This window comes from Octodon degus, unplaced genomic scaffold (genome assembly GCF_000260255.1).
Source record: "Octodon degus isolate 3935 unplaced genomic scaffold, OctDeg1.0 scaffold00079, whole genome shotgun sequence".
Taxonomy (NCBI): domain Eukaryota; kingdom Metazoa; phylum Chordata; class Mammalia; order Rodentia; family Octodontidae; genus Octodon; species Octodon degus.
The window spans coordinates 3,785,781-3,795,750 of record NW_004524655.1 but is presented as its reverse complement, the minus strand read 5'-3'; the positions used below and the strand labels follow the sequence as shown (position 1 = coordinate 3,795,750).

The window sequence follows — 9,970 nt, the reverse complement described above, 5'->3', positions numbered from 1 at the left end:
CCTCTTCCTCCTCTTCCTCTTCCTCCTCTTCCTCCTCCTCCTCTTCCTCTTCCTCCTCTCCCTCTTCCTCTCCCTCCTCCTCCTCTTCCTCCTCTTACCATTCCTCTCCCTCCTCCTCCTGCTCTGCCATTGAACTATATCCCCAGCAAGACAGGTCAGTTCCAAGTGATTTTCCTTTGATGATGCTATGGTTTAGAGACCATTAGAGTGTGAACTCCAAGGTTCCTTGGTGGCAGCTTGGTCCTCAGAGGGCTTGGCACACTGCGGACCCTTTAAGAGGTGTGTGTGTGTGTGTGTGTGTGTGTGTGTGTGTGTGTGTGTGTAAGTTTTCTGCAACTACTATTCCCTGTTATATAAAGGACATGCATCTTCAGATATTGATATCTCCAGGAGTTCTGTAATCAACCTTTGGGGTCAACTATGTATAACTCAAATGTGGTTTGCATCTGGATCTCCCTACAAGGCCTCTTGCAGTCACAGGTGGGGCTTTTTGGAGGTGGCTGAATTTAGGGTCTGTCACGGTGGGATTAAGGTGGTCTGTTAGTATTAAGGGCATGATGCTGGGATTAAAAGAGTCTCACCCCACGTGTGAGTATACTGAATGGAAGAGATGAAGAGAATGCAGACTGCTGCTGCTGCTGCTGCTGCTGCTGCTGCTGCTGCTGCTGCTGCTGCTGCTGCTGCTGCTGCTGCTGCTGCTGTTTGTTGCTTGCTGCTTGCTGCCTTTTGCCTTACCCTGCTTTTCTATGAACTGTTTTCCTCCGTGATGCCCCACTACCATGCTGCTCTGCATTGGAGCCAGCTCACTATGGGCAGAAACCTCTACAAAGGTTTCAGTGAGCCAAAATAAACTGTTCATCTCTTAACCTTGGTTGTTGAGACTGTGTTTCAGCAATGAGAAAAGTAACTAAGTCAGAGAGATGACCTCAGCCTTCCACTGCAACTTGTGACCTGTGCCATCCCCAAATAAGAGAAGGTTCAGACGCTGGACCAAAGGTATTACAAGTTTCCACTCTACAAGTACTCGTGAGGGACAGTAACAAAATATTGCCAGATCTCTTCTTTTCCCAAGAGAAATTAGAATTTTGGGTTTATATGAAATTGCTGAATGTTACGTGCTGAAACTATAGCATTTAAGAATAAGCAGGCAAACAAACTCTTGGCTATGTGAAACACTCTAAGGATCACTTTGTGACTTCAGATTTATTGAGGATGGAAGTCCAGATGAAGGTGTAGTAATTCTTGTTACCCTCATTCACTGTCTGAGTTTTATACCATCTCCTAGATTAAAGTAGATCAATTTGGTATCTCCGTGTGAACTGGGACACCCCTGCCTACTGCCACACATTTTTCTTACATAATCACAACCAGATTTGGAAAGGCTTTAACAAAACATCAAGTCCCAGAGATGTCAGGATCAGAAATTACGAACAAAATCACCAACAGAAGGCATTTGCTCTTTCATTTGGAACAAGGGGAAGGGAGCCCTGCTTTCGATTGCTCTTAGCTTTGGAAGGAACTTGGCTTTGGAAACAGCACTTGCTGTCTTAGTTTATTTTTAAGTCTTATGAGAGAATGGGCTGTGGAGTTACCTTTGGTAGATGCTGGCAGAAAGTTACAGTGGGTCACCATCCTGAATATGTTTTTATGCTAAATAATGTTTAAACGAGGAGCAAAGATTTGAAAGGGGAGAAAAATCTCATAGGGCAATTTGAAGAACATGTGTAAGGGGGAAAATTCTTTTTTTTTGGGGGGTGGTGATAATGGCAAAATAGCAAATTGATTGGGACTTTCAATCCGCAGGCCCTTGAGTGCCATCCCCCTCATCTTTCTCTTGTAAGAAGTCATCCAAAAATCCCTCACATAAGAACTCAAGCACTTCATCAGTAGTCTCCTAAACATTTGTTGGCTGAGTAAGGCGCTTGTACTTACTGGTTCTTGAGTCTAAGTTTCAGACTGAGAGGACTAACTCATAGGAATTTGCTCCATGGCACCTGGGCTAAAGGAAATTCACATTCCTCGATTTTTCTAGATTATATAGACGTGTGGCTTAAGATACTGTGATTCCCTTGAGCCACGTTGCTCGAGAAGCTTACAGAGTTGTGGAGAACTAGGCCAGAAGGAACTGTGTTCCTTAGTGCTTTGTGTCATCTGTTGGGGAAGATTCTCTTTGTGTATTGTTACACTTTGGATCTGGAATATCCCCCAAGACCCGTGTGTTAAAAGCATGCTCTACAGCTTGGTGCTGTTGGAAGGTGATGGATCCTTTAAGAGGCAGGATCTGGGGAAGTCTTAGGTTATGGGGCATGCCTTCGAAGGGGATGATGGGAATCCTGACTTTCTCTGATTCCTGGCATCCATGAGATGAGCAGCTTCTTCTTTCAAGTGCTCTCATGGTGATGTGTTGCTGTGCCACAGGCCCCCAGACAGAGGGCCAACCCTCCATAGACTGAAACTTTCAAACTTGTTAGCCTGAATAAACTTTCCCTCTTTTTAATTTGATAACCACCCAAGGTATTTTGTTACAGTAATACAAAGCTGACCAGCACAGACACATATGCTGGAATGATCCCTTCGGAGAGTGGCAGCACTGTTATTAGCCCATTATTAGCCCTGCTAGTAATGTCCCTTTTCTCTATGTAAACTTCAGTTGCCCAGAGCTTTTGCCATTGCTTGCAGTGCCACAGTATTTTGAGGTTTGGCTTTCTCTGTACCCCTCCCTTGAAGTTCTTCTACATTCCCCTGAGTGAAAGAAAATTCAACAGAGACAGGATGTGACCTGCACTCTAGGTGTTCAGTGAGGTCCAGGAGCCAGCATTATCCACACCACCCACAGATTTGTTAGCCATGCAGTCTTTGGCCCAGAATTGGAATGTTAACGAGGACTCCAGGCAACTCGTGTGTGCATTTCAGCGGATGGAGCCTGGATGCCAACCATGCGTCTCTATCACACTTTCTGCCCTTGCTGCTGTTCTGCATCCACCTCTATGGTGGAATTCTTCAGGGACTTGGGCCCTGCCTCTCTTGCCCAATACTCCCACCTTTTTCCCCTCTACAGATGTGGTATTTTAAGAAATGAACTCCAATTCCTAAAGTTTCTAGGCATTCAAGTGCTCCTGGACTAAGCAAGCCCAATGCCTCAGAACTCTGTGGCTTAATTGCTTGGGGGACAAGTAGCTCCCTTAGCCTTTTGTGATAAGTCTGCAGCAGAAAGCAAGCTCAATCACATTATTCTGTCACACTAGAGAGATAACCTGCAGATTGGTACAATTTTAAAAACATTTCTTCTTTGGGAATCTTTCCATGTTCTCCCTTGTTAAGTCAAATATAATGGCCCTAGGCAAGCATCTCTGTGAGTCACTGTGATAGATAGGAAGGTGTAAATAAGGCTGGGTTTGGTTGGCCTTGGTCTAACCTCAGACCATACTGTCTTAGAGTTTGTGAAACTGAGAAAACAGTGGTAAGAAGCCATTGGGTATGTACCTGTCCTCTGTTTTGTGCCTCCCCAAACAGGTGACAGCTCCCTATTCCTCTGTCATTGTACCAGGAACTCTAAGAGAGGTAAAGAAGTGAGGAATACAACTCATTTTTTTTTTTTTCTGATTTCAGGACTGTTTCTGGGGAGGTTTTTAAAAAATATATTTTAATAATTTTATTGAGAAAGAAGTAGCAATGGGATAGTTTCAAAACAGGTTGCTAGTACAGTTACAATAATTAATATAGTTCATATTATTGTCTTTGTAGTAGTTATTTCTAGTGCAAGATGCAGACATGATATCTTGTGTAAACTCTATTAGTTCAAAACTTCTCACTGAACTAAGAGAAAGTAGCTGTATATTTATGCTATTTTGTATATATATATATATATATACACACACAAATTTATGCTATTATATATATTTATATTTCACTACAAAATGGTCCATTTATATCCCCTTTTTTGTTTACTTTTGTCAGAGATGGGTATTCCATTGCCATTCATATATTGCAGGTGCACGAATTCAGCAGAGTAATCCAATATAGTCCAGTAGTCTATAATAGTAGTGGGTCATCCGCAGGACTGGCAATGTCAGAAGTTGTCGACTTAAGCCTTTTACAGCTCAGCATATTAATACGGCTTTACTTGTTATACCTCGATTTTATACTTTTCTGCTGGGTGGAATACACCTTAGTAGCAAAAGCCTGTGGATTCCACTTGCGAACACATAGTAAGAAGAAAATGTCAGCTACCATCAATATTTACGGTGTAGGACAGAATTCTACAACACTATTAGACCATAGACGCTACACAAGAACTGCCACTTATAGACATTTCATCTCGTTCCTCCAGTTCCCCCTAAACTCACTCTTTCAAAGCATTTGGCCCAAGTTCAACAGCAACATGAGAAAAAAAAAAGTATCTTTTTAAATATATGCAGGACTGAAAAGTAAAACAAGGGACCAGTGCTGAAAATGGAGTAGCCACAGTTGTCCTTAATCGGCATGGAGACTTTTTTAACTTGAGGATACGTTGTGTGTTTTAAATATAGACTATCACAACTTATTTTAAAGTTTCTTTCAACTTGGAAAGTTTTAAAAAGTTTTTGAAAAAGGGAAGCACCTTAAAATAAAATCCTGTTCCAAATTGAGTAGGCTTAGCAAATTTATGAAGAATGAAACTATTTGGCATGTTCATTAATACCAAATTGGACAATTGTACTTTTAAAAAGTTCTCAAATTTAAGTCATTTAAAGTACAGATTCTAACAAAAGTAAATTTATTTATTTATTTTTGGGGGAACCAGGGATTGAACTCAGGCCCTTGTGCTTGCCAAGGAAGCGCTTATTTCACTGAGCCATTTTCCTGGCCCCCAGTAAATTTATTTTTAAAAGAGTAACTAAAGTTTTCTGAGTCACTTGGGAGTAAAGGATTTTATCCCCTCTGATTTACAAATTTTTTCTCAAATTAAGGGACATTAGACAAAAGCAACATATTCAATATGTCATACTTTGGCAAATATCAACCAACACTGGCTTATTGAATATGGGTTATCTTTAATTTGTGCCAATTAATTAAAAATGTTATCTGAATGCTAAATTCGAAGTTCTTGGTTTTGATACAACTTTTAATTTTCTTCTGTTGTTCAGGTGATTTGAAATTCTAATTGAGGATAAATTTTGCAAAATTAACACATAAAAGGGCATCACTGAAAACATTTTCCATTGCGTAATTCCAAATGCCATGGAAGTGGTCGGTGTATTTGGATAATCATGGAACTTAATTCCATACATACGTATTTCAAAATTATCCATCTGTTTAACACCAGGAAGGGTTTCACTGCAGGATCTTGGTGTACCCAAATGTGGAGAACTTGGCGTGATAAAATTTGCGCATTCACAATCATGTTATTTCTTTCAAAACAATTGGTAGGATTAGAAAGTTACTCCCAGTCTGCAATATGGCATTATTAGAAACAAGAAAACAGAGTAATGTGTTCGTGTCTTCCTTCCCACACTCCCAAATGACCACCAGGAAGAAAATACACATAGAGGTAATGAACAAAAGGTAATCCACCAGATCCTAAGGACTAGACTTTAACTTAAGCTTTAGTGTTAATTAGTTGAGATTATACCTTCACTCCTGAAATTGTAAGCACTGAAGAGTAAGAGTGCCATTGAAATGCCACTTTAAAAATACTTTTTAAAAAAAATTTTATTTATTTATATTTGTGGAGGGGGGGCAGCTCAGCCCACCAGGGGGCGGGGCTGGCTGGCATGTGGTGCTGGGGATTGAACTGAAGTCCCTGTGCTTTGCTAAGCTTGTTCTAAGTAGGTGCTTTAGACCACTGAGCCATCTCACCAGCCCCTAAAAATACTTACATTGGGAAATGTCCCTTGATATCTTTAAATTACTGTAAATTATCTTATTGCTAATACTGTGGTTAATGATCTTTCCCTTTGATTAGCTGCAGGGTTTTTTTGTTTGTTTTTGTATTTTAGGGAAGGGTCTACAGGATGTTCAGGGTCTCACTACTAGATTGGACTCTTAGTGATCTGCCTGTTTACAGCCTCCCAAGAGCTGGGATTACAGGTGTACACTACCATGCCCAGTCTCAATTGCAATCTCAGTGCACCCCGGGGGCGGGGCTGACACAGCAGGCCTGAGGATCGAACCTCCAGCCCCTGCACCTGCTTGCAGGTGCTTTAATCCGCTGAGCTATTTGGCAGGCCCTTGAAGCTTTACAGGCAGAGTGGCTGCTCTGTATGGGGCAAAAATCACTGTGAAAAAGAGTAAAGATGGCCTCCAAGACTTCTTCCCATCCGGGTAGCTAAGTGTGCTCAGAAGCTCCGCCCCTCACGAACCTGGGCTGGCCTTTGCCTTTGACCAATAGTATAAAGCACAAATGCTGCTCTGGGGCATCCTCTGGGTAAGCCGTGGGAGTGAGGCCATCTTGGATGGCTCCCCAGCCAACATCAGGTGAAGGCCAGAACTGTCTCAGCTCTTTGGGATTCCAGACCCACATGTTCAGGAAATAAAACAAAACAAAACAAAAGTGTTATTTTAAACCATTAGTGTTAAGTATAGTCTGGTGTGCAGCCATAGATAACTGCCAGAGTGGCGATTTTCTAAATACCTGAAATTGGGGATTTACAAACCTTTGGAAGGTTGAGAAGAAAAGGCAGCTGGAGTATTAGTGAAACCAAAGTTGACATAACATTAGGAAACATGATAAAAGTTTTTTTTTTAAAGCTTCCTGGCTGTGCTTATAAAAATTTTCATTTGCAGGAGTTTCTATTATGAGAGCGATTATTTATTTACTTATTTATTTTTGCAATACTGGAAATTGAATTCAGGACCTAAGCCAGGCAAAGCTTATGCCACTGAGCTACCTCCTCAGCCCCGAGAGTGATTTATTTGTAAGTTGATTAAGATACAATCATCATGACACCAGTGACAAAAGCTATCACTTTAGTACTACCACAGTATATCTGCCCAACCCCTTTTTCTAAAATTTTGAGACAGGGTCTTGCTAAGTTGCCCAAGCTGGCCTGAAACTGAGATCCTCCTGCCTCTGCTTCCTGAATAGCGAGGATTAAAGATTTGTGCCACCACACTTAGGTTGCAATAATTTTTTTTTTTTTTCCAGAACCAGGGATTGAACTCAGGCCCTTGTGTTTACCAGGGAAGCGCTTATTCCACTGAGCCATCTCCCTGGCCCCAGCTTGCAATAATTTTGATGAGCATCAATCAGTAAGGAAGTAAATTTGGAATTAGATGTAGTGTGCAGTTCTGAATGGAAAAACAGATATACTAATTATATGTACGCCATGCCTCCATTTTTAAACAATGGAAGCAAATCTAGGCATAGTGGTACGTAGCTGTATGTAATTCTCACACTCCGGAGGGTGAGGCAGAAGGATTGTTAGTTCAGCCAAGCCTGAGAAATTTAATGAGACCTTGTCTCAAAGTAAAATAAAATAAAATAATGGCTAGGGATGCTCACCAATGTGAAGGCCCTGGGTTCCATCAACAGTATTGTCAATAAAAAACCAACAAAACAAGCAAACAAACTAACAAAAACCAAAGCTTAAAATACTCCTCTATGCTCCTATATGCACCTGTACACAGTTTAATTTATTTAGGCACTGGAAACTGAGCTCAGCACCTTACGCTTACCAGGCAGGCTCTTGCGCCACTGAGCTATATTTCCAGCCCATGGTTTTAAAAAAAATACATTTAACTATGAAAGAAGACATGAAAGAGTTTCTGGCCTCTGTTCGTTCCTTAGTTTCCTTCTAAGTATGGCAAAGGAGCAATAGCACTCATATTTTGTGTTTTCAAATTCATGGCCCATTGTCCAAAGGGATGAAAACCAAAATTAAGAATAACTCTGGGGGGTGGGGCGGGAGATGGTTCAGAGGCATATGCGCTTCCCTGGCAAGCGCAAGGGCCTGAGTTCAATCCCCGGTTCCACAAAAAAAAAAAAAAAAAAGAAAAGAAAAAGAATCACTCTGGGGTCCTAATTATGACCCCTCACTAGAAAGTGAGCTCCGTGCAAGTAAACACCATGTTTTATTCATCTTTCAATTTCCCCAGTGTCTGACACTAAATGCTCAATAAAAGTTTATTGGATGGGAGAAAGGGAATATGGGAATTTGGGAATGCCTGAAGGGTTCTGGGGAGCTGGAGACTACTTTTTTGGGGAGTTAAGTTCAATCAGTATTTATTGAGACTTTGTTGAGAGCCATCCGGCACTGGGGCACCAACACATGGGGTGAACAGAGGTGACTGCTTAACAGCGTAATGACCTCACCTTAGCTTCAGAGAAAGGAGGAGTACTGAGAAACCGTGGTGGACACTGGCTGGGCAGTTAGGCTGACCAGGGTTTGAATTGAGAGACCCTGCCTGTTAATACCTGTTTGAACAAAGGCAAGTGGCTGAGCTTCTTTGGCTTCATGTTCCTCATTTGAAAAATAAAGGTTATAATAGTAGTACCTTCTTTGGAGTCCTGTTGAGGGACATAAGCGAGATGGAATCTATGTTGAGGTTTTAACATGATGTTTGGAACAGAGTAAGTGCTCAATATACTCAGAGGTAGGATTGTAGAGAAAGATAAAGAAGAAATTCAGTGGATCTGTTTGGCGGTCTCTCTTCCTGACATTCTAGAATATCTCCTAACTTTGGCTGGAAGAATAATAGATTCTCAAAGATGCCTGTAGACTTTTTGTTCATTCTGTTGAATAGCATGGGGTGGGGAGGAGGTGGGGCCTTGTGCATGCTAAGTGATTGCTCTACCACTGAGCCATATCCCAGTGCCCATGCCTACTGAATATGCCACCTTACGTGGCACAAGGTCCTTTACATTTGTAATTAAGGCTCTTGAAAGGGAGAGGCTATTATACATGATAGGATGGTGGGTCCAAGTGTCTGCAAGGGTCCTTGTAAGTGAAAGAAGGTGACAAGAGAGGCAGAGAAGAGGGGTGGTGGAGGAAGCAGAGCTCCAAGTGATGTGCTTGCTGGCTGGGGACCATGCAGAGGAAGGGCTCTACCCAAGAAAGCACCTGTAGGAGGTGGAAGAGGCAAGGAAATCGACTCTCCCTGGGAATCTCCAGAAGGAACTCAGCCCTGCCGACGCCTTCCTCTTAGCCCAATGAGATGACTTCGGGCTTCTGAATTCCAGATCACAGTTGCGGGTGAGTGTGTGCGTTGTGCCTCTACATTTAAGCTAATTTGTTACAGCAGCAATCAGAGATTCATTCAGTAATGCCACACATGGAGAATCACCCTCCAGAGCCCATTCAAGAAGGACGGACTGTTCAGCTGCAAAGAATGTGACCAGGAGGCAAGCCTTCCTGCCAACGCCTCCTAGGTTGATCACAAATGCAAAGAGAGACACCCCACCCATGGTCACCTCCTTCCTGAGATCACTCACACTTAGTGACTCAAGAAGGCGGAGGTAAGGGCAGGGGGGCCAGGATGGGATGGGCATGGTTGGCCAACTCAGGCAGCCTCATAGGTCAGAGTTGCTGCCAGACTCCCTGTGTGGTTGGCTGAGGCTTGGCTGGGCTTGCATCCCAGCTGGGTTTTTCCTTCTACCCAATTCTGCTTCCTCTTCCTTTCCAAGGGAAAAGCAACTTCTCCCCTCTGCAAGACCAACCTGCAGAAAAAAATCCATCTAAAAGGGAAGAATGCCTTCAAGGAGGAAGAGAAATATGTAAATGTTAGAGTTTAAAAAAACTTTAAAGCATTTTTTTCCAGCATAAAGAATATGAATGCTTTTTACCAGTATGTTCCAGTATTCTTCTGTCTGTCTGTCTGTCTGTCTGTCTGTCTGTCTGTCTGTCTGTCTCTCTTTTTTTAGGAATGGTTGAATAGTTTTATTTTTTTTTTTTTGCAGGTTCTGTGACAGGTTGTAATTCCATCTCACAAAGATTCTCTTCATAGTTTAAACAATATGAAACACCACAGAAAATAGTTTTTCCAGCATTAC

The 9,970-nt window shown here is 42.1% G+C and overlaps 1 pseudogene; it reads right to left on the bottom strand.

The window, feature by feature from the left end:
* The window catches only part of LOC101568704, a 279,180-nt pseudogene that overhangs the window by 264,583 nt on the left and 4,627 nt on the right, over positions 1-9,970 (bottom strand).